Consider the following 27,764-nt stretch of genomic DNA (forward strand, 5'->3'; position numbering starts at 1 on the left):
GGATCAAAGAAAAAATTAAAAGTCAAATCAAAATATATGTAGATAAAGAAGATGCAGTATATGTTTATGATATAATATTATTCAGTCATAAAAAAGAATGAGACCTTGCCATTTGTAACAACATGAATGGAGCTAGAAGGTATAATGTTAAGCATAATAAGTCAAAGAAAGACAAATACCATATGATTTCATTCATATGTGGAATTTAAGAAACAAAAAAATAAGCAAAGAAAAAAAAAGACCGACAAATCAAGAAACAGACTCTTAACTATAGAGAAAAAACTGATGGTTGCCAGAGGGGAGGTGGGGGAAGGGATGGGTGAAATAGGTGAGGGGATTAAGAGTACACTTATCATTATGAGCACTAAGTAATGTACAGAACTGCTGAATCAGGGGCACCTGGGTGGCTCAGCTGGTTAAGTGTCTGATCCTGGGTTTTAGTTCAGGTCGCAATCTCACTGTCCTGGGATAGAGCCCCATGTCAGGCTCTGTGCTCAGTGTAGAATCTCCTTCAGATTCTCCCTTTCCTTCCCACTCTCTCTCAAATAAAAATTTTTAAAAAATGAATTTTTGAACTGCTATATTATATACTTAAAACTAATATAACACTGTATGTTAACAAAACTGAAATTAAAATTAAAACTTAATAAAGTATGTTTATATACAAATATATATACATATACACAGACACACATATATAGATAAATATCTAGATATATAAATACATATATCTTCAGACAAAAGAAAATGGAGACATCAACTTCCAAATTTCAAGTTATATATAAAGAAATAATAATCAAAACAGTTATGGTACTGGCATAAAAACAAACATATAGACCAATGGAACCGAACTGAGAGCCCAGAAATAAAACCACGCATATATGATCAACTCATATTTGGAAAGGGAGCCAAGAATACTTAATGGAGAAAAGAAGTTCTCTTCAATAAATGATACTGGGAAAATTAGATATTAACATGTAAACAAATGACACTAGACCTCTTACACTACTCAGAAAAACCTAACTCGAAATGGATTAAAGATTTAAATATAAGATCTAAAACTATAAAACTTCTACAGGAAAACATTCCTGACATGGCACTCGGCAATGATATTTTGGATATGACACCTAAAGCATAAGCAACAAAATAAATAATGGGACTACATCAAGCTAATAAGCTCTGCACAGCCAAAAAATAATCAACAAAATGGAAGGACAACCTATGGAATTAGAAAAAAATTTTTGCAAACCATATAGCTGATAAGGGATTAATATCTAAAATATATTTTTTAAAAGTCTCAAAACCCAACAGCAAAAAGAATAAGTAAAATTAAAAATGGGCAAAGGACCTGAATGGACATGTTTCCAGTAAAGACGTTTAGATGTACAGTGCATACCTAAAAAGATGCTCAATATCACCAGTCACTAGAGAAATGCAATCACAACCATAATGAGCTATCACCTGTTACAGTGGCTGATATCAAAAAACCAAAAGACAGTAAGTGTTGGCAGTTATGTGGCATAAAGGGAATATTTGTGCATTATTGGTGAGAATGTAAATTGGTACAACCATTATGGAAAACAGTAGTTTCCTCAAAAACTTGAAAATTGAACTATCATATGATTCAATAATCCTATTTCTAGGTATATATCCAAAGGAAATAAAATCACTATCTTGAAGAGATATCTGCACTCCCATGTTCATTGCAACACTGTTCACAGTAAACAAGATACGGAAACAACCTATGAGCCCACTAACGGATGAATGGTTAAAGAAAATATGATACACACATACTTATGTCTAAATCTATAGAGAGACAGACAGGCACACATTGTGCCTTCTTAAAAAAGAAGGAAATCTTCCCATTTGAGAGAACATAATATACCTGAAGGACATTATGCTAAATGAAATAAGCCAGACATTGAATGATCTCACTTATATGTGAAATCTAAAAAATAAGAAAAAAAAGTCAAATTTATAGTAATAAAAAATAGAATGGTGGTTACAGAGGCTGGGATATAGGAGAAGGGGCACAGATTTCATTTATAAGATGAGTAAGTTCTGGAAACCTAATGTACAGTACAGTCACCATTGTCACCATAGTTAATGATAACATATTATGTACTTGAAATTTGCTGACATTAAATTTCAAGGATTCTTACCACACACACTAAAGAAAGGTAACTATGGGAGATAATAGATATGTTATTTAATTTGACTGTGGTACTTACTTCACTATGTACATGTGTCTAAAGAGACATCACATCGTACACCTAAATATGCACAATTTTTATCTTTTAAAATAAATAAAATTATTAAAACAAAAGCTGTCTAAATATGCATGTATGGATATATATAAATTATACATATATACCCATGCATGCATATTTAGACTGCTTTTAAGAAAAGTATTTATATACCCATGCATGCCCACATGCATATTTAGATTGCTTTTAAGTATTTATACACATATATGTATATATGAGATATATATATATATATATATATCTCCCCATCATCCCAAGAATCCACTCCTTAAAATATATGTCATAAAAATGAAAGCACCAGTATGTACACCAAATGTATTTAGGATAGTTATTCCAGCATTAATAAGAAAAAAATGAAAAACATTAATCCTCAACAATATGGAGATGGTTGAATAAAATATGTTCATGGATGTCTACTGTGGCATTATTTGAAGACAAATTTGGGGAGGAAAAAAGTTGATGCCTAACAATATGGAAATTTCAGAATAAAGTATGGCACATCATTACTATGGAATATTAAACAGCCTTTAAAAGATTGAAGTAGACTTGTCCCACCTGACTGGGAAAGGTGCTGTATGAGAAAAGTAGGACACAGAAAGCAAGATCCAGTGGAGACAGAAGACACTGGGGTGGGTCAAAGGGAAGTAGAAGAAGAGGGAAGAGACAAGCTAAAATGCAGAAAAGAAAACGCAAGGAAAAACACCCTTATAATTATACTGGCCAGGCAAAACTCTGCGTATGGGTTTATCTGTATAACTAATAAGAAATATGGGGATTTTTGTTGGGTAAACCCAACAATGAGAAGTAGAATTGATGGTATGGGTCCCGGACAGGCTGGACATGCCCTGTGGTCAGAGACAGCCTGGGTCCTCCTAAACAGGCAACTCAGCCCAGAGATGTAACAGAGCAGTGAGACCCAGATATCAGCTGTCCCTAACAGGGGAGAGAAGAGGGCGGTTAGGGGACCAGGGGGAGGCAACCAGAAAAAGCATTTAAAACAAAAGAGGTTTCCTCTAGGAACTGGGAGAGCTAGGGATAGGGAAAGTGGGTCATGAAGCTTTTTAAAATTCTTTCATGTGTCATATAGTGTATCACTGTGCTAAAAAAAAAAAAAATGAAAATTTCAAAAATAAAACACCTACAGAGCATACTATAGATCATATTTATTTTTGTGAAATCAATGGACCAAATATATCATATATTACGTGCATTATATATGTTAACTTCTTAGATATGCAACCTATTTTTCTCATGTGAGTTTTCCATGACACTGGTGGGCTTAGAGGAAGAAATGACTTGCCCTAAACTGGAAATCAGCAAGTAGGCAAAGGTGAGCCCACCCCCCTGACTAATGTCTGTGGAGTCCAGCTTCCTGCTGACTCTGTTCTATACTACCTACTCCTCATAGGAAGCATTAAGAAGATACAATGGGAGCAGACTGAAAAACAACAACAACAACAACACCCAGTTACGACTTAACTATTAATGCTAACAACAGACACCAACATTTACTGAGGACCTAACCCTGAGCAGACCCTGGTCTAAGAGTTTCATACATGCTGGCATGTGTTACTCTCACAACAACCATCTGCTGACTCGAGACTTATTCATCTCAAGTGGCAACTTTCTCATGCCAATTGCTTAAGCTGAAAAGCCGGGAGCCATGATGGATTCCTCTCACAGCCACACCCACTCAGTCAGGAAACCCCCCGTGGCTCAACCTTCACCAACCATCCAGAACACAGCCACCTCTCGCCACTTGTACTGCAATGACCCTGGTCAGAGCCACACTGTCTCCCACCTTGTTTATAAGAGCCTCCCCAGCAGGTATCCCTCAGCACTGTTCTCCACTTCACAGCCAGAGTGATGGTCCTAAAGCACAAATCCATCCATGCCAACCCTCCAACCACAACTTCCCACGGCTCCCCATATCAACATAAACACTAGGTCCCCAAAAGGGCTCACCTCCCCTCCCTCACCCCCAACCTTGTTTCTCCAACCTCATTACCTACTATTCCCCTATTCACAGCAGTCTCCAAACTGTCCCTTGGGCCTTTGGGCCATTGCTCTAGCTGCTCCCTCTCTCTTTAACTCTTGCCTACCTGTCACCCACTTGGCTGGAATCTCTCCTCATGGACGCCTACATCTGACGAGCCAGCACTGCCAGTACTTCTTACCCTGCATTATTTGTTCTTTTCCATAATATGTCATCTTCTAAAATTCTAAATGATTTACCTGTTTAGTGAGCTCATCTGTTACTGATGGTCTCCCCCCTACATGGGATGTAAGCGCCACAAAGCACCTTGGCCTGTTTTGTTTACTAATGCACCCAAACTCCTGTAACGGTGCCTGATACACACCAAGCCCCCAATAATTACTTGTGGAATAAAGAAACTAGGTGTTAGACCCCATATGTTGAATGATTCTATTTGAAATAATGCCACCATATTTACCTAATCCATCAACTTTGTAAATCTAGTGGAAGAAAAAAGAGATCCCACCTTATCACCAAGAACAAATTAGCTTCAATTCTCTTATTTTTACACCATTTTCAAGAGTCTTTAATGCATGTAGATGGGACTATATAAAAAATGGAGGGAAAGATCATTTGCAAATGTAATCTCATGAAAATAAATTTCATACTCCCTTCAATACACAGAAGGATATAGCTCATTCTTTACAAAACTGATTGTTTCCATATATATACATATATACATATATATATACACAAACACATATATTTTTCTTTCCTTCTTAGCTGTTCCAGTACTTTATATAAAATATATATGAACTGCTCCTTTCAAGATTACCTTCAATAATAAAAAATGATCATTCCTGCACAACAGCCTTATTTCTTCCATCATATGACACTAGGTTAGATGATCACCTGTCTTACCCCTATTCATCATATTCTGCTTTCCTCATACTTCACCGAATATTGTTCTGGTTTCTTTTGGAAAAGACGATCAAAATAATTGTCCCACCCTACTGACACAGATGAAGGAAGAAGGATATGTGTGTACAGTGAAGATGCACATAATGCCAAAAGGTCAACTCAGCCCCGAGTCAGGGAAATTTCTCTTTATTTTAAAAAGTGTAATATTAACAAAGTGGCATGTCTGACTCAATACTTGTGACATGTGTGCCGAAATACCCAATTTACAGTTCTCAGTGCTAAAAATATGCACTGAAATATGTTTGGTGCATTAATTTCAATCATGGATCTCAAAAAATATAATGAGTAGTAGCAACACTTGAAAAGCAGAGGTAACTTTCACTTGGGGAGAAGTAAATCATAATTAAACACAGTAAAAATCGAGACATGACTGTCATTTGTGCTCCTCAACAGCTAACTATATTACCATATCACATGGGTATTTCATATTCAGTTTTCCTTTTGATTATTTTTATAATTTAGCCCCCAGGGATATTATCTTCAATAAAGGAGTAGAAAAGGAAAGAGCATTATAAAATTACTTCTTTCCCAAAGTCTTAAAGTATTGGACAAGACCAAGACTTGAATCCAAGCTCTTTTAATACTAAAAGTGGCATATTCACAATACATATTAATCAATGATTATTCCTCCCTCTGGGTTAAAAAAAAAAAACAATTTGTATGAATTAAGAAAAAGAAGCAGGACGCCTGGGTGGCTCAGTGGGTTGAGCCTCTGCCTTTGGCTTGGGTCGTGATCTCAGGGTCCTGGGATCAAGGCCCGCATCAGGCTCTCCACTCTCAGAAGCCTGCTTCTCCCTCTCTCTCTTTGCTTACTTGTGATCTCTCTCTGTCAAATAAATAAATAAAATCTTTAAAAAAAAAAAAAAAAGAATGCAATTTTTAGTTTATTACAGTAAATGTAGATGACTCACATTCTGAAACTGAATTTTTGGTATTTAAATATTTTGTTGTGAGAAAGTATCTCCCAAATGAAGAGTCAAACAGAGCTCCCTTTTTTAAGATTACACAATTCTTGGGGCGCCTGGGTGGCTCAGTGGGTTAAAGCCTCTGCCTTCAGCTCAGGTCATGATCCCAGGGTCCTGGGATCAAGCCCCACATCGGGCTCTCTGCTCGGCAGGGAGCCTGCTTTCTCCTCTCTCTCTGCCTGCCTCTCTGCCTACTGGTGATCTCTGTCAAGTAAATAAATAAAATCTTAAAAAAAAAAAAAAGATTACACAATTCTTTTCACACCAACCACACAGTCTGCAAACAATTGCTATACAGCCATGGGGTATTACAAAGCCTCAGGGGGCCCCTCCCACAAATGCCACAAGCCTCCAGAGGCATCCCTGACTGCACGAGGCTGGACCTGGACCTGGGCACCTGGAGTCACACAGCGAGGGCCTGAGGGCAAGGTGGCACCCAGTAGGGAATGGAGCAGCCGGTTCTGCAGCCTGGACACTGGGCTCCCCATCTACCACCACTCGTTCACCTTATCGGTGCCTCTCTCCCACACAGGAGGCCCACCTGTGCCCTACAGGCCAGGTGCAGCAGGAAGGTGTGGACTCCTAACCTGTGCTGCCACCAACTAACAAGGAAGCAACGGTTTCCACACAGACTAGTCCTGTGATGGACAAAGAACAACGGTGACCTTCCCCAAGAAAAGAATGCATTCCTCAGCATGCATTTACTTATTCTCTTGGGGAATTAGCATGTCATTCTGCAGTGTGTAACTAAATTTACACCCATTTGAGGCAGTATTTAAGTAAGTGTTTATAACAACTGACAATCTGTCTCTGACAGTTACTGAACAATAGCTATCTGCTACTTCGTTCTGAGTGGTTTATGCTTACAATCATTTCCTCTTCCTACAGCACTACTGTCATTCCCATTTTACAGCTGAGAAAGCCGAGGTACAGTAAATAAGTTCATATGGCCATAAAAGGCTAAGCAAGGAGTCAGAGCTGGGGGGGCATTTCTGAACATCTATTTACTCAAAGCTGTAAACATTTTAAGGGTAAAAATTGATGTTTAGGAATTCTCAGAAACTGAACCAAAAAAATGCTGAATAAGCCTGAGCAGCTAAGCCAGCCACACTGAGATGAAATTCAGAAGAGCGGAGACAACAAAGAAGGGGAGGAGAGAAGGGCATCAGGAGGCAGGGCTGATGAGAGCCAGACAGAAGCCCATCCACAGGGAAGTCCCAAGCAAAGCATTCCACATCTCTGAACACAGCACTGCAAGACACTGGGAGACAAGCATTAAAAACAGCAGGTAAACACAGTATTTTATTTCAAAAACTACTATAACTGCCAACATCCTACATCATGCCAATGACAGCAAGCTGAGCAAACCAAGGGTGACCCTTGCTCCCTATTGTCCATACCTGTGTAATTGTTTTTAAGTTGCCAGAACAAGTGGCAACTTGTTCTTTATTTCAAATGTTGCCCAAAGAGTAGCCCAGACTAAAAAAATCCTTATTAAAAAAAAAAATCAACGTGAAGCAGTATCGTAGTGTGACATCATAAAAATCATTTTTAAAATATTAAAACTTTCACATATGAAAAGTCTCATAAGTCCTTTTCTTCAGCTAGGTCAGTTTTATAAAAATTCCACCTGTCCTTGCTTGGAATGAAAAATTCAGTGTTGTGAGATGATCATTCTCCTACATTTTTATTGTTACGGTGACCTTCCTGAGAGGACGTTATATACATGGTAGCTGTTTTTTGTCTGTTTGTGAAAAATTTAAAAAATGAGCAACTCCCTTAAGCTAACATGAAGTTTCATTGGTGTATAAACAGCCTCAAAGCTCAGAATCTCTGCTTCAGACCCGAGGTGTTAGGAGTTTGGAGACCAGAAAAGGGAGAGATGGTTCTACAGTAGAATGGAGATTACATACACATTTTATACCACTGGATTTCTGACTTTGAAACAAACAATCAAGCAAATAAATCAAGCAAACAATCAAACAAATCAAGCAAATAAAACATTAGGCCCAGCAACAAAGAGCTCAAACTTCCAAAGGGCACCAGTGCCCTCCTGCCTTAAACCCAGGGCCACCTCACCTCCTTGGGTGACTGGCCTGGCCCCAGAAGACACGGAGCTGACTGGCCCTTATAGCCTGCCCTGAGCAGCTTGAGACTGCATCCCAATGTTTGCTCAGCAGCTCTAAATAACTATGGGTTAGAAGATACATTTCAGTAACAGATGGGGGCTGGATCTTCACCTCAAACTGGTTTCTAATTTACTTTTCCTACTTGTTTTTAATCTGGCTAGATCTAAAGAAGGCCACATGAAACCTCTTTATATTTAATTACACTTAGTCAAACCTTTGAAAAAAAAAGGAAACAGTGCCACCTAACTGTATAGCAGCTTTGTTCTTAAGGGGTTTTTTACTACACATTAATCCTCAGCCATAACCATTTATTTCCAATTCATTTTTATCACAAATGACTGGATATAATTCAGCAGAGAAATCTCAGCAGTTGCCATCTTCTCAAAAGCCAGCAAAATGTCAGGTTTCACTATACTTACCTCTTAGGAAGTAACAAATTCTAACTCTCTTAGATAACAGAGCTAATGGGAAATTAACAGAGTAAATTTCATTCAACCAATCTTAATAAGACTTTTCATATGCATTTTCTTTATATGACACATTGAGATATTCAGAATACTAATCATTTTAGTTTCTCACAAAACCATTATTTCTATTACAGAAATTCTGAGTAGCTGATGACCTGCAAAAAAATGTTTATATTTAATTAAAAAATTTTGGACCCCTTTTAGGGTGGTTCAGCCAGTTAAGCGTCTACCTTGGGCTCAGGTCATGATCCCAGGGTCCTGGGATCAAGTCCTGCTTCCAGCTCTATGCTCGGCAGGGAGTCTGCTTTTCACTCTGACTCTCCTCCCACTCATTCTCTCAATCGCTCTCTTTCAAATAAATAAAATCCTTTAAAAAATAAATAAACAAAAAAATTTTTAAATAAAGATGAAAACAGATATCTTAAATACTTTGGCTATGAGTTTACTGCCACCAATAACTAGACCTTGAGAAATCACTATGTAGCAGTATCAGCACATGTTTAAAAACAGTAATAACTGAAATCCATATAGATATGTTCTAAAAGTATAAAATACTACAGAAATACCAAACTTTAAAAAGACACCTTACATAGTGCTAAAAATAAGTGTGGGAAGAAATTAACCTAAGATATTTTGCATCATGATCTTTCATATTCTTTCACACTCCCAAAAATTAAAATACCAGAAGACATGAACAGACACTTCTCCAAAGAAGACGTACAAATGGCTAGCAGACACATGAAAAAATGTTCATCATCATTAGCCATCAGGGAGATTCAAATCAAAACCACATTAAGATACCACCTAACACCCGTTAGAATGGCCAAAATGAACAAGACAGTAAACAACAAGTGTTGGAGAGGGTGTGGAGAAGGGGAACCCTCTTACACTGTTGGTGGGAATGCAAGTTGGTGTAGCCACTTTGGAAAACAGTGTGGAAATTCCTTAAGAAATTAAAAATAGAGCTTCCCTATGACCTGTAATTTCACTACTGGGTATTTACCCCACAGATCAGATGTAGTGAAAAGAAGGGTCATCTGTACCCCCAATGTTTATAGCAGCAATGGCCACAACTGCCAAACTGTGGAAAGAGCCAAGATGCCCTTCAATAGATGAATGGATAAAGAAGATATGGTCCATATATACAATGGAATATTACGCCTCCATCAGAAAGGATGAAAACTCAACTTTTGTATCAACATGGATGGGCCTGGAGATTATGCTGAGTGAAATAAGTCAAGCAGAGAAAGTCAATTATCATGGTTTCACTTGTGGAGCACAAGGAATAACACGGAGGACATTAGAAGAAGAAAGGGAAAAGTGAATAGTGGGAAATCAGAGGGAGAGATGAAGCATGAGAAACTGTGGATTCTGAGAAACAAACTGAGGGTTTTGGAGGGGAGGGGGTGAGGGGTTGGGTGAGCCTGGTGGTGGATATTATGGAGGGCATGTGTTGAATGAAGCACTGGGTGTGGTGCATAAACAATGAATCTTGGAACACTGAAAAAATAAAATTTAATTAAAAAAATTTTTTCTGTTAAGAAAAAAAAATTAAACTATCATAAACCTTCTAAAACTCAAAATAGTGAATCTTAAACAATTTATTATATCAATGTTCTTTGCCTCCTCTACATCTGGTCTAGCTCTAAATCCATATTAATTGACAAACCATGGGATGCACGCTGCCCAGGTGTTTCTACTCTTGGCCTCTAAATACAGAATAAAACAAGAGGCAAAAAAAAAAAAAAAAAAAAACAACCACATAAAGGCCAGGGGTGATATCAAAGAAGAGTAACTATAAAACCTGTGGGTCTGATTTTTGTAAACTACTTGGGAAGCGCAGCAAAAGCTCTGCACATGCAAGCAATAATCAAGAAAATGGCTTAATGCTCATCCCCAAAATCAATACACATCTCTTGAGAACAGACAGGTTGAGAGAGGCAACAAGCTTTGAACGGTATCCTCAATGCAGACAGTGAAAGAGGCCAAACCCACAAAGCCATCCCCTCAGATTCAGAAGCTAATAGTTACAATGTTCCCCCATTTGCACTGTTGGACCAGAACACAATTTTAATCTGTAGGTTGCCAGATGTGTTCGCCTACTCTCACCTCTAATTTGCATCATTAAAAACAGACCTCAGAAGATCACACATACCACCCTTTCAACACAATCTTACACTATATCTGATAGTAACTATACAGTGGCAAGCAAACTGAATATAGGTGAATATAGCTTTATACCTCTCAGGGACAGTAAGGATTACCAAATCAACAATAACCACCCTGCCAAAAAAAAAAGAAAAAAACAATAAACTCAAAATCGTCCAATGTGAGCATGAGTGTGGAGGTGTTTCAGTGTTTATGAGTACATGGTACGTATTAACTTTCGATCCTTACAAGCGCTATTTATAGATATCACTGCATAATCATTTTATACACTATATTTCATTCTTGGAATTTTAACTAGATATCAAACACCATTAAAATATTACTTTGTAAGGGCGCCTGGGTGGCTCAGTGTGTTAAAGCCTCTGCTTTTGGCTCAGGTCATGATCCCAGGGTCCTGGGATCAAGCCCCACATCGTGCTCTCTGCTCAGCAGGGAGCCTGCTTCCTCCTCTGCCTGCTTCTCTGCCTACTTGTGATCTCTGTCTGACAAATAAATAAATAAAATCTTTAAAAAAAATATTACTTTGTAGAAATTTAAGTCCCTGTTGTGGCTTTTTACATCCTATTCAAACTGTGAGAATGTGCTGGAATCTAATCCCACCCCTACCTCCCCAAAACCTTAAAACATGCCCAGAGCAACAACTGCATGGGCAGAAAGGGCTTATAAAATGTAGACATGGTACCAATGAGTAGAACAAACAGTTTGCATATAGGACTCTTCTAGCCAAACCGTACATGGATAAACCCCCTACACTGATTTTCTTTCTCAATTCCTTAAAAAAAAAAAAAAAAAGGAAGAAACAGGGTACTGCAAAGGCTCTCACTTTTAAAAGGTCAGAATCTCTCACCTGACAGTCATGTGTATGCAAACCCTACTTAGGTTTCTCTAAACATGGAGCATAATTTCATTTTAAATATATTCAGAAAGTGCTTTTTTGCAATGGTTTTAATATGTCCTGCCTTTCCCAGGAATGCAACTCTATGTAAACTGAGGAAAGGTTTTAGTTTGCTTCAAGGAGAATTTTGACAATTATTTCCACCATTTTAGAAAATTATATAATTAAGCACATGACTGCTCAAAGACTCCCCTTCCCTGATACAACCCCCTCTGTTAGCATTTGTTTAAAGATTTATTTATACATGAGAGAGAGAAAGAGAGAGAGAGGGCATGCAGCAGGGAGGGCCAGGGGAGAGGAAGAGAAAGTCTCAAGCAGACTCCCTGTTGCATGTAGAACCCAACGTGGGGCTCAATTTCAGGATCCTGAGATCACATGAGCTGAAACCATGCGTTCATTGGAAACTGAAATGACTGTGCCAGGTGCCCCCCACATATACAGTCAGCATTTTTATTGGCAAATTTTTACATAATACAAGTCATCCGACTGCTTCATTTTATTTTCTAGACTAATCATGTCCAAACATTTGGTGTAATCATTTAATTATAAATTACCTTCCATTTATTTCTCCCATTTTACTATATATGGACATTATATTGACTTTTCTGAAAGCATGTGCAGGTAAATTATTTACCTAATAATATCATTTCAAGATACTAAGAGGGATGTTACAAATATATGTTATCAAAGAGTTGGTAAAGTTGGAACCCCTGACCCCAAAACATTCATAGACCTTGGTTCTTCCTATTATCAAGTTCAACAAACAAGGGAAAAAGGAATACAGGTGACAGAAACAGCCTAAGCCATTCACTTAGGTTTTTATTTTATGCCTAGCCAGGAGTGGGAGTTAAGTACAAACTCTAGGAGCAAAATAAATTTTAAAAAACCCTCAATTTGCTTTACCCTCTTTAAACGTTTTATCACTTTTGGGGTTCTTGGGTGGTACCGTTGGTTGAGCATCCAACTCTTGATTTTGGCTCAGGTCACAATCTCGGGGTTGTGGCATTAAGTCCCCAGTTGGACTCTGTGCTCAGTGGAAAGTCAGCTTGGTATTCTCTCTCTCTGTACCTTCCTCCTGTGTGCATGGGCATGCGGTGTGCAGCACACTCTCTCTCTAATAAATAGTTTAAAAATAAGTAAGTAAGTAAATAAATAAAGGTTTCCTGACTTAGTCTCATAAGAATAAGACCCTCATTGCCTGTAGGAAATTGTGAGCTTAAGGAGGGATGTAAAATGGAACTCTGCTTTTGTTTAGCCATAAGAATATTCATTATGGAAACTCTGAAGTGGATTAGGTAAAAAATCAGAATAATTTAAAGAAGATGAGTGAATTAAATCATCTCTCAAAATAATTTATAAACCACTTTTTTTATTTTTGGCTTTGACTGACATTTTTAGTGACTTAGCCTGGGGAAAAGGTAGAGAACTTTTTTCATGTTCATGCAGAAATGTACATATTGCCGAATTTATTATCTTCATTTGTGATATCACACTCAATGAGAACATTCAAAGATGAGGACATAGATTTGTCAATTTCCAAAAAAAAAAAAAAAAGAACTCCCTCCTCTTTTGTGCCATATGCCAACAGTAGCCACATAAACAATATGGAAATAACACAACCCTGAAGACATCAATCATCCCTACAAGGGGTTGATTAAAACCTTGGAAGTTTTCTTCCTTCTGTTACACCTGGTCTCTGGAGGGAGTGCTATGTGATCTAGCTGACAATGACTAGAACTGGCATGAAGGTAACTCAGCCCTGCCATTGTGTGACCTTCCACAGTCAGTTTCTATGCACCATCTGTGGAGCAGAACAGTAATGCTCGTCAGCTATGGACTTAACAAAGACGTTCTCGCTCTCACTAACTTTGAGAAGCTTGGTCACTCCCTTGTCAGCATAGGCATTGATATTTTTCACGCCTCTCTTGTAGAGCCTGAGGGACCACTCATTAGCAGACACCATCCCCTCTCAGCTTCATGCTGGGTATTTCCTAGACTAAAAAGACAGAGTACCCTGGTCCCAGCATTGGCCCAGCATGCAGCAGGTACTCAAAAATGCAGCTAAATGAATAAATACATAAATAAATCAGCACATCTTCTCTCCTGTGATACAGAGAAGCCTCAAATTTGAATGCGTCTCTGGTTGTGAGTTTCCTGGGGGCAGGACCAGCATCATAATGGCTGACTCCTTCTCGCCTCCCTTACATTTCACAGCCTAGCACATTCTTGGCCAAAGCAGACACTGAATAAACATTTATGGACTGAATGAGGGTCCTCTGACTCGGCAGATATTTCTATTACTGGATTCATAATTCCCAACTGTACAAGCACACAAAGGATTAATTATTACTCTAGAATAAGATTGGCCAAGCTATTGAACACAACTTTGCTGCACAGCCTGGCGAAGGGAAACAGAAGGTGATGTGCTCTAATAGCAAACAGCTGGAGCTAGAGCTCAGCAAGGCCAAGTCAAGCCTCCCACTCTCTGCCATTACTCAGGTGGAAGAACCTGAGTAAATCAGGCCTTCCATGGGGCTTTCATTTTCCCCTCTCTGCAAAAAGGGGTTTGGATTAGAAATACATGTGACAAGATTTGTTTATCCTTGTTATTAGTAGAAATTTATGAAGTGGGCAAAGAACATCAAGACATAAGAAGATGGAGCTCAAAACCAAGTAATTTTATACATGACTTAGCAATGTGGTAAAATTTCAATTACTTTACAACTTGTTTTGGCTTTTGAACTACTATTAATAATTTATGTCTTTGCCACAGTTTGATTAACAGCAGTGACACTTGTATTCGGCTAGTAGTGGCAAGACAGAATCAACAGCGACTGTCATCAGAGCTAGTTTTTTACATGAGAAAAATGAGTTTTGATTGCTAAGAAATCCCTTCCCATAGGATAATGTGTTTTTTAATTCATATTCTCACATAGTGACTTCCAGTCTTCGGCATACTGCTTAATACAACTGGACCTCTGATTTGTCTTCTACAAAACAGGCTGAACTGGGTAAGTTGTTCTCAGCGGGGATGACTCTGCCCTCTTGGTCGTCTTGTCAGGGGACACGTGGAAATGTCAGAAGGCAATCTGGGCTGTCACAACTAAGCGGGAGGAGGTGTTACAGACCTGTAGTGGGCAGAGGCCAGGGATACTGCAGCTAAACATCCCACAGCACACAGGACAGCCTCCTGAGAACAAAAACGTTACCTGTTCATTATAGGGATTGAGAGAGAACTGAATTAGAGTACTTCCAAACCCTCTAATATAAAAAAAAAAAAATTATAAATCTAAACTGTTATATGTGGAACAGCCAAAACTTCTTCCTAAGCTGTGGTTGTTCCGTGACAGTAGTCACAGCTACTCTGAGCTGAAGCTTCTAAAAACTTGACAGACAACTTATTTGGACAGAAGCCTAATTTAAAACCATGTCTACTAGGCTTACACATTGTACATCACACTGGTAATTGCTGTATAACGATACCCTCCACAGCTTCTTTTTCCTCACCATTTACTCCACAGCAATGGGCATTGTTTGTTTTGGACACAGATGCCAGCCAGCTCTGAAAAGACTGCCAATGATGTTCTCCTTGTCCTCAGCAGAAGAATAAAGTGGCCCTAAAGATTACTAATGACTGACTGCAGTAAAATGGCTGAGCACCCTCATTCACACAAGACACAAAGATGGCAACGGCCAGAAGCGAGGACACGTCTGTACTGTACACAGGGTCTCTGCACAAGACAGCATGCTGACAGCTGCTAATTTACATGGGGTGCAGAATCCAACAATGTGACTCTCCCTATTATCTTTCTAAAAAGTACCAAGTATCCGTGACATTCAATTAACAAAACAAATGAAATACACTCGTGGTCCTACACAGAAGTCTATCAACTTGAAAATCACCTATAAGCCTTGGATTTTTCCAAGTGCTCTTAGCAAAAAGATGTTCTCCTGCGGTGGTCAAGGCTTCTCAAATTCTGGGTCTGTTAGCCCTGACAATTCCTATTCTTTTTTTTTTTTTTTTTAAGATTCTGTTTACTATTTATTTGACAGACAGAGATCACAAGTAGGCAGAGAGGCAGGCAGGGAGAGAGGGGGAAGCAGGCTCCCCCTGAGCAGAGAGCCTGATGCGGGGCTCGATCCCAGGATCCTGGGATCATGACCTGAGCCGAAAGCAGAGGCTTTAACCCACTGAGCCACCCAGGTGCCCCCTGACAATTCCTATTCTAAACCCAAATGGATATGTTCAGCTGTCAGAGAAACATGCAGACATCTTCTGGGAAAAAAAATCAAAGCAAGCTCACAATTTTAGAAGAAAAAGGAGAACAAAATCTTTGTTCTAACCATCCTCAGAAATTGAGTGCATAAAATATAGATTTGGAAGTGCTACCCTGGCATCTGCAATAATTCTCCTTGATAATGTCTAGGACCAGGACTAAAGGGTATCATAATAGGGAATTAAATAATATTCTTTGCCACAAAGCAAAAAGAGAAGAACCTTTATATTCCTTTTGATATGTGACCATAATAATGATTTAAAAAAAAATAGTGGCTGAAAGGTCAGTGCTTACCTTTTCAATCAAACTCAAATTCTTAGCTAGTTACTCAACAGAATCCCAATGTGCTAATGATTTTGTGGAACTTCTTTGGTTTATGAGCCTGTCATTAATTGACTCAAAATCATTCAACTTTTATTTACTGGTCTTTGACATATGTCAGGAAATTGCTAAACTTTAGAAAGATGTAGTGAACTGAATCCAAAAATTTCCCTGAGAAACACAGTAGAGTAAAGCTCCACCCTTCTGAGTGAAATAGCAGACAATAGCACATAGTGAAGGAAAGCGCAGAGGGGTAGGAGTGATCCACTTTTAGGGAGGATTGGAGGACTCTTGGAGCAGGAAAGTTCACAGCCACAAGAAAGGCAGGTACAAATGTGCAAAAGTCCATAAGCCAGAGCAAACACTGTTCCCCTCCAATCACAGAAAGTAGTGTCCATAAGTTACACAAACTCTTAGACAACCGGTGGAAAAGACAGACTTGAACAATGGAGACACATGAAAAAATTCCACAGAAACATGACAGAAAGCTTTAAAATGTCTAGAGTCTACCCAAATTTAGAGAATTCTAGCCCCCTGCACAAATATTTGCCTTACAGAATCAGGACCAGGCCCACAGCCCACTCCTCACACACAGATTTAATCAAGGCAGACTTAAATGGACAGGAATCAGGGCAACAAGCTGATATGTTTCCTGAAATTCTCCATCATAATAAGAAAGGCATTCATGATAAGTAAGAAAGACAAAACGATTAAACGGAATCACAGAGCTGACCCCACCAGTCAAGGGTTGTAAAAAGGCAGCCCACAACTTCATCTGGTCTGCAAATACATTGTCTACGTTAGCAGTGTCCTAAAAAGTGTGAGCCAGTATTTTCAAGTAGGGAGGTTTCACATTTTTTTTTTAAATGCGGATTTCCAATCTGAGGTTTTTTTGGCTGTTGGTGTTGTTGTTGTTGTTGTGTTTTAATAACAGCTACCTCTTTAGACCATATAAAACTACTCCCCACTGTTTGCACAGCACAGAGGGCATTTTTCTCCCTTCCCACAGTTCTGTACTGAAAGAACTTCCTAGAGTGGACAAGTACCTATGCCCAGTTTTCAAAGGTGAGAAAATAGAAGTGAAATCAAGGGCGCTTTGTGAGTTTTCTTCTATCTGTCTACTTCACTCAGTGCCCTTACCTGCTAGCCCCTTTTCATGTCCAAATTGGTGACCCTGGATTTAAGTCTTAACTCCATTTACCAAAGACTGCCAAGTCAGTATATACATGAGACATAACACAACCCACATCAACTTGTCGTCCTAATATCAGCCTATACTCAGTAGGTATTTCACTGGAAAAATGACCAAAGCAAAGCTATCAGGTCTGCTTCTCGCCAGTCTTCCTGCAGTTTGTCCAGTTTCTCATGCATGGTGAAATCCAGAAAGCCAAAGACAAGAGCAGAGATGAACAAGGGTTCATCTATGAACTGGGCCTTGAACTGGCATCAAGGTTAACTCCGATCCATTTACACAGACCTGGAAGCATGTCTATCATCTGCTCCACAGTTTTTCTTTAGAAATATATTATAGCAATAATAATAACCAAAAGCAATTTTTTAAATGTCTCTCAAGAAAATCTCATCTTTAAGTCTGATGTACTCACAAAAGAAGGAACTATGAAGGCAAGCAGTGGTTTGTAGTTGCAGGACCAGAGAGCGTTTCGGGCCTTGGAGAGTCTCCCAGTGACAGGATCAGTACTGGGACATCAGTACTGGGACACCCCAAAGCTGCTTGCCAGCAGGCTCTGAGACTACACATATTTGGATGCATGTGCCCATTTGCAGACAGACTGGCTATTCAAATTCAGGAGGTCCATTAGGTCTGATGTGAGCTAAGCAGAATACAAAAAGCCTACAGCCACAGAAGAGGGGAAAAGAAAGCCCATATTTGCTAAACTCCTAAAACATGGGTCCAGCACAGTGCTAGATAAATAACACGTATCACAATGACATCCAGTTACCTCCCTAAAATATATTTTACGTCTTGTATGTTTTTCACTAAAAAAAACAGTCAAAGCAAAGTTACCAAGTCTGCTTCTTACTAATCTTCCCCATCTATTAAAATTCACCCAATTTCTCATGCTAAAGCTCAAAAGAATAACCTTGGATTACTTTCCCTTACCCTTTAACCTATCAGCGATTTTATAAATTCTACCATCAGAATATTCCTGAAGTCCTTTCATTTCTACCCATCTCTACCCCCTAACTGCCTGGCCCAAACACCAGGATTCCCACTTGGACACCTGCAATAGTATCTTAATTGCTCTCGTCAGGTGCGCAATACTCTGTAGATGGCAGCTAGACTGGACCTCACTGGCTACAAAGCAGATCATGTCATACTCTGCTCAGACTCTGCAAAGTCTTCTTATGGCAAGAAAGAATGCATGATCCTCAGCATGGCCTCCATGGGCAGGAGGGGGTCTCAACATGCTTTGGCATCAACAACCCCACCAACTGCTCTCCCAAGCAGTTGGCACCTCTCCCTTCCTCTCCCTTCCTCCAGAGCACGAGCTCTTTCCCTCTTGGAGGGCTTTCACATGTGCTTACCTCTGCCTGAATTTCTTTTTGCCCTGCTCCTACCTGGCTAGCAGCTACTCATCCTTAGAGAGAAACTTTGTGACCCACAAACCTTTATTAGGCACTCCTGTTGGTCCTTCTCATAGTACACTTGAAGGTTTGCCCTTTTACACTTATTTGGGATGTTGCTTAATATCTCCCTCTCACCTGCCTATACAGGCCAAGAAGGCAGGAGTTAAGTCCTTTTCAGCCATCCCCATACACACAGCACACAGCTGACACAGAGTGGATACTAGAAAAAAATGCCTTGCCCCCATTTGTGTTCCTCAGCTCATTCCTCCCTCAAAAGGACAGGGAACAGGGCAACAATGATTTAATCTAAAAAGCTATCATTATCCTAAAAGCTATCATAATAGCTCACACACCAAAGCACAGTGTATAAAAGTATTGCACTGTCCATCTGTCCTAAACATGTTCTCTGTAGCCAGTCACTGTGACAAAGAAAGATGCATGCACTTCTGCTCCACTGCCCACATCCCACACCTGATACTTTCCAAACAATTTATTAATCAATTATTAATTGTGCCAGCGACCACACTTTCATCATTTAAGATCCATCTTCAGAGGGGATGCATAAGCATTCTCTAGCTAGCTTCATTTAGAGGAACGCTTCACACATGAGCTGAAATCAATACAAAATGAAGAAAGTTTCAGCAGGTGATGCTGAGCAGTGGCCCTCCTGCAGTGACATCTTCCCTGAAAGGCACACACAGACTGGGGGAGTAGAGCAGTGACAACTGATGTGATTTTCCATCTCTACTGTGGAAAACTTTTTTTTTTGTATTTGCAAAATAAAACAGGGACAAATTCTTCTAAGGCACTTTTCTAAAAGGAAAAATGAGTGCAAATGCTTAAACAAAAGATAGTATTACATGTGTGAACGAAGAGTTTCATTTCCCCCAATTGTGTTCTAATTCATTGTTTTTGCTTTTATTTTGCTGAAATACAAGATAGCATCTATATTTATAGTACTTGCTGTAAGGGTATGTGAATAGTCCATTGGTTTCTTAATGAAGCTAAATAGTTTTCACTTGGAGTTATGTTCCTATAATAAACTATGTTCAAAATGTTTACTAATACTATAAGGTGGAAATGCTTTGTAAACTACAAAACACTATTCAAATTAAAGGGGGACATCTACATACCTACAACAGAAAGCAAAGGCTACGAACAGCTCTTACTGAAGCCTTACCACTGAGATCACCTCTTGCCAGCCAAGTTCAACCACACCTTCTCAGTTCGGTTTTTCATTAGCAACAGATGAGGCTTAACAGGGAGTTTCCTGTGGAACTTCCTCCATTGGCTTCCCTGTTCCTGTGATGCCCGGTTTTCCTCCACCTTCTGACCACCAGCTCTCACTGACACCATCACTGACTGGACCCCACAGTCACTGGACCTTCTCTCATCCCCTGCCCCCCACTGTGATAAGGTATTCACACTGTCTCATGCTTTTTACTTTCACCCCCATTCCAGCTGAGCATTTCCTAGATGGCTTTCTCCTTGCCTAACACCAGAGTTCCTCTCTCCAAACTCATCACTTCAGTGTCTCTTTCAATTCAGTATTTTGAACACTGAATTTATCCACTCCACCCTGCTCCCAAACCACCTATTGGGCTTTCCTGCTAATTTCCCCGTTTCAACAGCAGCATTCTTTCCGAAATAAAAATGTTGAAACAACGAACATTCTCCTAATTGTGATTTTCAAACTCTCCTTTAGCTCTAGAGAAAGGGAATCAAAGACACAGGTGAAGGAATGGGGTGGGTGCAGAGAAGCTGGGGCTCCTTTTGCTTCCTTGGTCAGACTGGGTGGCCTTGGCGCTTCCCATACCCCCTTCTCGCCCAGTGGCTTCATGTCTCCCTCTTCTTCGCAGTAAGAATTTCAAAGCTTTCCATCTGAAAATCTTCCTTCATCATCAGAATGATGTTCCCCACTGCTGCTTTTATCACCCCAAGCCTCCGCTCAGCAGCCGCCTGCTCACACTGAATCCATATTCAGTCCCGCAAATATCTGCTGACTATGCACTTAACCACTTGTCAAGGACCATGCCAGACCCTGAAGGGTTATCATTTAAGTTAAAAGGCTAGAACTACAGTACAAACAATATTCTGAATAAAAAGAAGACTAAGGACCTGTTCATAACAGAATATGTGTTACTTAAAGATGGAAGCTAAATTGTGAAAAATATATAAAACTTTTTTGATGATTACCATTAATGGTGACTGTAGTTAATAACACCGTACTGTATGAAAGCTGTTAATAAGATAACAGAGCGGGGCGCCTGGGTGGCTCAGTGGTTAAGCCACTGCCTTCGGCTCAGGACATGATCTCAGGGTCCTAGGATGGAGCCCCGCAACGGGCTCTCTGCTCAGCAGGGAGCCTGCTTCCTCCTCTCTCTCTGCCTGCCTCTCTGCCTGCTTGTGATCTCTCTCTGTCAAATAGATAAATAAAATCTTTAAAAAAAAATAATAACAGATCTTAGAAGTTCTCATCACAAGAAAAAAAGTTGTAACTGTGTGGTGATGTATGTTAACTTGAATTATTGTCATAATCATTTCACAATACATATATCAAATCATCATGTCCTACACCTAAAACTAATATGTCAAACAGGAAACAGCAAAATCTAAAGCCTGGGCCATCAGGAAAAAAAAAACTGTCTTTACATATGCACTTATAGGTGAACCAAGAGAAGTAGGAGTCAAGGAATGGAAGTCTGTTGCGAAAATCAGGGACACCTTCACAGAGGAAGAATTAAACTGGATCATGAAGAACAAAAGGTTTCTAGTTTGGGTGGATAGGGGCTGGTGGGAAGAGCATGCACAACCATATTTTCCAACGTGGACACTGCAAACAATTTTTCTTAGTCCTAAACAAATCATAATTATCCCTTTTGAGGCATGAAACTCCCTTCTCCTTCCTAGGCCCCCAATCTCTTTGGCTTTCACCTTGTCAATCTGTGGAAGAAACATTCCTCAAGACTCAGCCCAAGGCCCACTCTCTCTGTGTTCTTTTCTAATCACTCCAGACCCCAAAGACCTTCTCCTTGCCAGACCCTCTGACCCCCATCTATTTCAGACTAACAGCATTTTATTTTAGATTGGTTTAGGCTCAAATCCCATTTACTAGTTCCTGTATATCATCTTGTTCACAAACATGTGGTGTGCATGTTTGATCTCCCAACACATTAAAAGCTCAAGTTTTTTAGTGGTTTGTCATACAAATGTATGAACATACATAGTATATTACATAGTAAATGGTTTATTGTGCAAATGACAACTGAATTTTTTAAGAGAAGTAAAAATGAATTAGAAGTATAATTTTAGATACAAATCACACAGTGTTGCAATGAAATATGTTGGGAGATGGTAGAGCTCACCTAAAATCCTTGTGATGAACCTAAAAGCACAAGTCTCTTACAGTAAAAGTTAAGACAGTTCCTTAGTTTTCCTTAATTCTATCTTCACCTGATCATCCTCCCACCAATATCCTTTCTCAGAAAATAGAGATGCCATCGAAGAGGCAGACCCATATTGTCCTAAAAAGCACTGAAAAAAGAATTCCAAAGTCCAGGGCTACCTCATACAAACTCATCGATGTACCTCACAGTATGAGAGCATAATCAATTGCAGTTTTAAGCTCATCCTTCCTATTTAACAATCACACCCCATGCGGGTACAGCAGAATCCGATCCACTTGGATGCTCCTGAAATCTTTCTCCTTTCAAAACCCTTTCTCCCAATTCTTGGGTATCCTAAGGAGAAACCGAAGTTGGCACTTTCGGTGTCTTGCCAAGAGCTAAATGCATTCCAAATCTATTACCGAGCATCAAGAACAAACTCCACCTGTTTGTCACTTTCACCTTTTTGGAGTTAAGGGAACTAGAAGACACCCGGAGACTCCACCACACTTATTTAAGCGAAGGACTGAAACTGGAGGCTGCCCCGAGCAACTCCCGGAAACAGTTCCAACAGTGCGATCCAGGAGACAATGCCACTTTGGTCCTGGAGACCAAATAACCCTGAAGGGTGAGCGGTGGGCATGGAAACACCGCAGCAGAGCAGGTCACAGTGACCAGACTGACTTCATGGAGTAATCACACGCAAGAGTCTCAACAATAACAATGTCCAGACCTGCCTTTTATTTAGTCCACCTCCAGGCATGAACAGATTAAGACTATGCCTCTAAGTGGATAAAGGCATATATAAAATAAAGTACATCCTGTGGACTTTAATCAGTGTCTACAGGATATAAAAGGCAGGGCACCAAACCCACCGGAATTCTCCCACCTGGAGAAAAGGGTTACACCAATCCCGCACGTTAACTGCGGCCGCCCCAGGTGTACCCAGGTCCACTAGCCTCCCCCTCCGCCCACCTCTGGCGGAGAGGGCAAGGGAGACCCGGCCAGCGTGCCCCCGGCGCAGTTCTGGGCTTGGGGGGCAGGGAGTGTGGGGGGGGGTGTCGATCTAGTTAAACTGCCACATACTGGCTAGGCGTGCCTCAGCGCGGACTTGCTCCGCTCCCGCCCCAGGCTCAACTTAGTGACCAGGACCAGGGACGAAAAGGGGGTGGAGTAAGGAAGCGCCCGCGGGGGTCTTGGCCTCAGCCGAGTCCCGGCACACACGACAGTTGTCAGCGGAGAACGGGGAGGCCGCGGACGCCCGTCCCCCGAGAGAAAACAAAAACCAAACGCCCACCGCCGGGCGCCCGGTGGCCTGAGGCCGGCTTGGGACCTCCGGGAGTCCCGCCCCGGCCCCTCGTCCCGCGGTCCTGGGCTGCGCCGCCCAGGTAAGCGCGCCTCCCCGCCCAGGTAACCGCGCCGACACCCCCGGCCCAGGTGGCCCCTGCGCCGGGAGCGGGACGGTGCGGGGCCACGCCACGCCCGTCCGAAGTGGGCGACAAGTGGGGCAGCGCCTCGCGCGGGGAACCCGGCGCGCGCCCAGCGGCGAAAGAGAAAGAGAAAGAGCCGGCTCCGAGGGGAGGCGACTCCTAACCGCCACCGCCCCCGGCCCGGCCTCGCCGCGGGCGACGCGCACGCCCCTCGGTCGGGCGCGGGGCCCGGGGCCCGGGGCCATCCCTGGCGGTGGCGGCCGTGGGCGCTCACGCGGTCCCCCGACCACACGGCTCGGGCGGCGGCGTCCTCCTTACCCCAGCAGAGCCGGGCCGCCCGCAACGCCGACTCGGCGACAGACCGGCGGGGCGCGAGCCGGAGCGGCGAGGCTTGGCCGGCCCAGGCTGCGGCGCCGCTGGCCCCGCGGTGCCGGGCGGGAGGGGCGGGAGGGGCGCGAGGGTGCACGCGCCGGGTGGGGGCGCGGGAGCCTCCCCTGCCGGCCCCGCGCGCATGCTCCCGCCGCACCTGCCTCGCTCCGGGTTCCGCTCCCCCGGGAGCGCAGTGGACGCGGGGCGGCCGCTCGGGCTTTCACGTGGGAGGGAGGTGGCTGCGGCTTTCTCTTCACGTGCGTCTTTCTCTTATTTGCTCCCTGGGAAGAAGTCCCCCAAATCTTGGCTACTTCCTGCCTGGCCCCTCCCCGCTCGCGCAGTGGTGTCCCGGGGCGCTCATCCCTGCCTCATCCCAGCTCTGAGGGTTCACCTTCCGAATGCTCTCTCTCGCCTCTGGATTCCTCTCAGTCCTTCCGCTCCTTCCGATTTTGCAACCTCGTCTCCGATGCCCCTTTCCCGCTCTCGACTTCGCTACACACCGGACGGCGGATCCCATTTCAAAATAAAAGGAGACTCTTTTCAGGTGGCGAGAACCAATGTTGACTAGCCCTGTTCTAGCTGCTTGAGGTTGAGTAGGAAGCGGGAACAAAGGAGTTCCTGCCCTCATGGAACTTGGAGTCTGACTGATTAGCGTTAGGCTTTCACGAAGCGTTGCTGCCGATTTGGAGAGAAATTTATTAAATCATCTATTTTGGCTTATATTTAACAGTAGCTGGCAATCGAAGACCGTGTTGTGTGACTTTCAAATGTAATTTTCTTTCATGAAGGTGTCTTGTATAAAAATTCTAGTACGCAACTAATAGCCGTTACGATATATATATTTATATATATATATATATATTTATATATATATTTTAGTTTGTTGAGTCCAGCAAGAAATGCGGTAACTTAACATGATTAACAATAATAATTTCCAAAATGATCTTTTGCTTTGTTGTTGACTACCGTAAACGAACACCTGTAACTGTTTTGTTTTTCAGGCGAGACTGGTCCCTTGGTTACAAACATAATTTAGTGTTGTTACGGAAAAGAGAAATATAAAACCCTTTGCTAATGCAGTTTTCGTTTTGGGAATCATGATTATAGAAATTTACAAGTATACACGCACACACACAAACTGGGTTCTATGCTCTAATCAATTGAAAAGATTTGGGGCAAAGAGAAAAAGAAAAGGAAGCAGAGGGCATCGGTATAGAGAGAGCTTTTAAAACAGCTGTTGAGGGGGGTGCCTGGGTGGCTCAGTGGGTTAAGCCACTGCCTTCGGCTCAGGTCATGATCTCAGGGTCCTGGGATCGAGCCCAGCATGAGGCTCCCTGCTCAGCGGGGAGCCTGCTTCCCCTCTCTCTCTTTCTGCCTCTCTGCCTGCTTGTGATCTCTCTGTCAAATAAATAAAATCTTTAAAAAAAAAAAAAAAACAGCTGTTGAGGGTGCCTGGGTGGCTCAGTGGGTTAAGTCTCTGCCTTCAGCTCAGGTCAAGGCCTCAGGGTCCTGGGATCTAGGCCCACATCGGGCTCTCTGCTTGGCAGGGGGCTTGCTTCCCCCCCCACCCCGCCTGCCTCTCCCTATTTGTGATCTCTCTCTTTCTCTCTCTCTCTGTGTGTGTCAAATAAGTAAATAAAATCTTAAAAGAAAAAAAAAAATAGCTGTTGAAGTGTACTTTTTTCATCCCATTTACCATGTTTATGCTAAAGACTTTATAGATTTGTGATATATTTCTGTGACAACAGGCACACATCAGGAGACTATCTTGACATACTTACTCACCTGACTGCATGAAATTAGAATGGAATCCAGAGGATGAATGAGAGTTCCCCCTCCCTCTGCTACCTTTGGGAGTACAGACAACAATTTTGGCAAAGGACAAGTGTTCCGATTACTGCAGTGTAACTGTGGTCTCTCCCAACAGTGTCTATCATTAAAGACGCTAAATCTTAGTGATATAAATGTCAAAATGTCCCCAGCACAGAAAGAGTTAAAAGCACTTCTGGTTCCACCCTTACCTTAGACAAATCAATGTTAATACTCACAAAATCAAAGAAAGCTGGATTGAAATCTAAATAGAGTGAATTTACATCACCTTGTCCTCATTTTTTTTTGAGAAAACATTATTATGTTTATTGAATATATTTGGCTTGCTTTGATGAAAACGGAAACACTGTTTTCATGGGCAAGGTTTTAAATGAGAAGAAGAATGCACCAATAAGACAGGTAACACAGGCAGAGAACCTCATCCTGGGTTACTTATATGTAAATCTATGGGTGCATAGTGCTGACAACCACATATGATTATATTCAAAGAAGCTGACATCTGTTTTAAACGATACTGTTATTCAAATTATATGGAAATATAAGCAGTGTAAGCATTGGTACACTTATTACAGAATTTTTGAAAAGCTGTTGTCGTAAACCCCTTTTATTTGAACAGCTGCCCATTAAAATGAAATAGCCATATTGTTGAGTATTGCAATGTTACCAACCATCGTGAACAATGGGGTTTAGAACAGTGATGGTTCCTAGTCATTTTTTTAATTCATAACTCAGTTGAATCTAACAAACTAAGTGGCAAAGTTATCGTTGACCAGAGAGGTAAGGATGGCTTATTGTTAGATAGGAATCACTGGTGGCAGAAGAGCCCCTTTAGGCATGTCATCAAGACATAACAGTTATAGTCATGGCAGTTCTAGAATGTTTACCTCATGGGTAGAAATGAAAACTTCTTTTCTGAGATAGTGATGGTCTTTATTTAAACAACACTCCAGGGACGCCTAGGTGGCTCAGTTGGTTGGACGACTGCCTTCGGCTCAGGGCGTGATCCTGGAGTCCCGGGATCGAGTCCCACATCAGGCTCCCAGCTCCATGGGGAGTCTGCTTCGCTCTCTGACCTTCTCCTCGCTCATGCTCTCTCTCACTGTCTCTCTCTCTCAAATAAATAAATAAATAATCTTATTAAAAAAAAAAAAAACACTCCATTTTAGGGTCCCCTGGGTGGCTCAGTGGGCTAAGCCTCCGCCTTCCGCTCAGGTCATGATCTCAGGGTCCTGGGATCGAGCCCAGCATCAAGCCCCCCATCGAGCCCCATAATGGGCTCTCTGCTCAGCATGGAGCCTGCTTCCCCCTTCCCCAGGCCTATTTCCCCCCCTCCCCCTCCCCCCTCCTGCCTCACTGCCTACTTGTGATCTGTCTGTCAAATAAATAAATAAAATCTTTAAAAAAAAAAAAACCTCCATTTTAAAATTTGCTAAATTTATTTACTTTTTTCTAATTGGGGATTTATTTTATTTGTCAATGTTGTATATATGTTAGTTTTATATGTATATTTGCTGTTTTAAGTAGAATTAAATTACATTGCTTTATTATTTGATCAATAACGGTATTGCCCATTGACACAAAAGTGTTTTTAAAATTCATGATTGTGGGGCGCCTGGGTGGCTCAGTCGGTTGGACGACTGCCTTCGGCTCAGGTCATGATCCTGGAGTCTCAGGATCGAGTCCCATATCAGGCTCCCAGCTCCATGAGGAGTCT

At 41.4% G+C, this 27,764-nt stretch overlaps 1 protein-coding gene across 1 annotated transcript in view; it reads right to left on the reverse strand.

The window, feature by feature from the left end:
* L3MBTL4 (L3MBTL histone methyl-lysine binding protein 4) overlaps nucleotides 1–24,214 on the reverse strand; it is a 448,888-nt gene extending 424,674 nt beyond the window's left edge. Inside the window, exon 1 of the mRNA XM_044243369.1 lies at nucleotides 24,170–24,214. The gene's annotated coding sequence lies outside the window, so the exon portion shown is untranslated. The remainder of the gene's footprint in view (nucleotides 1–24,169) is intronic.
* Nucleotides 24,215–27,764: the final 3,550 nt, after the last annotated feature.

This window comes from Neovison vison, chromosome 3 (assembly GCF_020171115.1).
Source record: "Neovison vison isolate M4711 chromosome 3, ASM_NN_V1, whole genome shotgun sequence".
Lineage (NCBI taxonomy): Eukaryota > Metazoa > Chordata > Mammalia > Carnivora > Mustelidae > Neogale > Neogale vison.